The sequence below is a fragment of the Eleutherodactylus coqui genome, chromosome 12, assembly GCF_035609145.1.
Source record: "Eleutherodactylus coqui strain aEleCoq1 chromosome 12, aEleCoq1.hap1, whole genome shotgun sequence".
Lineage (NCBI taxonomy): Eukaryota > Metazoa > Chordata > Amphibia > Anura > Eleutherodactylidae > Eleutherodactylus > Eleutherodactylus coqui.
In genome coordinates this window covers 96342996-96345335 of record NC_089848.1, presented here as the reverse complement: position 1 = coordinate 96345335, position 2340 = coordinate 96342996, and the positions used below count along the sequence as shown (strand labels likewise).

Below are 2340 nucleotides of genomic sequence, written 5' to 3'. Positions count from 1 at the left end.
ACAGCGGGCGGCACCAGAGCCCTCCACAGCGGGCCCAGAGCCCTCCACAGCGGGCGGCACCACAGCCCTCCACAGCGGGCCCAGACCCCCCCACAGCGGCACCAGAGCCCCCCACAGCGGCACCACAAGAGCCCTCCACAGCGGGCGTGACCAGAGGCCTCCACAGCCGGACCAGGGCCCTCCACAGCGGCACCAGAGCCCTCCACAGCGGGCCCAGAGCCCTCCACAGCGGGCGGCACCAGAGCCCTCCACAGCGGGCCCAGAGCCCTCCACAGCGGGCGGCACCACAGCCCTCCACAGCGGGCCCAGACCCCCCCACAGCGGCACCAGAGCCCCCCACAGCGGCACCACAAGAGCCCTCCACAGTGGCACCAGAGCCCTCCACAGCGGGCGTGACCAGAGGCCTCCACAGCGGCACCAGAGCCCCCCACAGCGGGCGGCACCACAGCCCTCCACAGCGGGCCCAGAGCCCTCCACAGCGGGCGGCACATCGGATAACGAAGGTAATGCACTACTTCGCCTATCATTGCTCTTTTGCGTCCTTTCTCTTTTGCATTGCAATGCATTTTTCCCGCCTTTTTCCTCCCTTGCTTTGCTGCACAATTTATGGCCTTTTCATCTTTTGCATTGCAATGCATTTTTCCCGCCTTTTTCCTCCCTTGCTTTGCTGCACAATTTATGGCCTTTTCATCTTTTGCATTGCAATGCATTTTTCCCGCCTTTTTCCTCCCTTGCTTTGCTGCACAATTTATGGCCTTTTCATCTTTTGCATTGCAATGCATTTTTCCCGCCTTTTTCCTCCCTTGCTTCTTTCCCCTTCGGCATCTGACGCGAAGATGTGAGCCTCGTTGTTATTTTGTGCAAATTGAAATTCTGCGCCACTGGGCACTAATGTTGTGTATGTAATGAAATGCAACCATTCTCTGTTTACTCACAGGACGAAAAAGATTTTCGGTTGTCGCAAAGGATATATCGGGAGTATGGCGTGGTACCAGCGAATGGGTATAAACGTTGCCAGGATGATAACATTGGTGAGTGTAGTGTGCGCTGACACAACCATATCCACCCACTTGGAATGCTATTCAACTTTTTTTCTTCTTCCCCCCCCCCCCCCCCCTTCAGGTTGAAAGTAGGCCTGAGATATGGGACCCAGCCGAGACGGGCTACAGCGACCGAGATTTAAAGGCAGACGCCTGGCTATCGGTATGCACTGGCATGTATCCCGATTGGGACTCCGGAACTGCTGCCCTCCACAGTGAAATACGTAAGTTTACACTCCTGAAACTGCTTTGTTGTTTCTTCCTTGGATGTACTCAGAACTGTACTGCATCTAACAACACTCTTTATTGCAGGTGTCGGTGGTACTGCTTGTACCCTGTTTAATTGTCCTTTTTCATTATTTGCAGTTAAAGATGTCAAGAATCGTTGGCGGTCGGTTCGGGACCGCTACAAGAAGCATGAAAAAGATTGTGAAAAAAGTGGCATGTCGCCTTCACAAAACAAAGATCTGGTACCGTGTTAGCCAGTAGAGCAAAATGTGATTACCCTCTGACACACAAAAAGGAACTTATCCCTGTAATGTAAGGAGCTGTAAGACCTGCTCACATATACTGACTGCGGACAGGATACGGATCCCCAACACACAGCAGGACTATAAGATCCAGGGGACATTCACATGTTCCACGCCCAATGTTGTGTACCTAATCATGTGCAGTAAATGTCCTGTTGGGGGTCTTTATGTTGGAGAAACAGGACAGAAACTCAAAGCCAGGATGAGATCTCATCGCCACACGATTGAACACAGAAGAAGAGAATTACCTGTGGCCGAACACTTCTCTAACCACGGTCATGACATAGGAGATATGAGAGTTTTGATATTGAAGGGTGGTTTCAAGTCACAAAACCACAGAAGAATTTGGGAATATAAATTGATAACAACCTTTGACACGCTGAATACTGGGTTAAATTATTCCCCAGGATTTATGCGTGAATGGGAAGTGTGAGACTTGATTGCACAGATAAGACCCCCATCAGCAGTAATTCAGGGGCCATTAACTTTCACTCCCTTATCAGTATTTAGCTAAAAATGTTTGTGTATCTCTTGTAGAAAGTCAAGCCTGCTGACCTCCCCCCCTCCAACAGTAATTTAGGGATCATAAAACTTTCACTCCGCTATCAGTGCCTAGACAAAAAAAGTTTGTTTTCTGTTTTGCAGAACTCCTTTTAAGTGCGAACCAATCACATCCATATCTGTGCCTTGTCATAAGTATGTATGTTATAAGTGTGTATAAATATGCATGCCTCTTCAGATCCAATCCATTTTAGCCGGAAGAAGTACCC

General features: G+C 50.2%; 1 long non-coding RNA gene across 2 annotated transcripts; it reads left to right on the top strand.

The window, feature by feature from the left end:
• The first annotated feature begins 400 nt into the window (after nt 1-400).
• LOC136586867 (uncharacterized) lies at nt 401-1494 on the top strand. 2 transcript variants are annotated; one of them, XR_010787342.1, is made up of 4 exons: nt 401-503; nt 938-1031; nt 1123-1264; nt 1407-1494. It is a non-coding gene; the product is annotated as an uncharacterized lncRNA (long non-coding RNA). The 2 variants fall into 2 exon arrangements; XR_010787341.1 differs by lacking the exon at nt 401-503 and having other exon boundaries at nt 734-1031.
• The last annotated feature ends 846 nt before the right edge of the window (nt 1495-2340 follow it).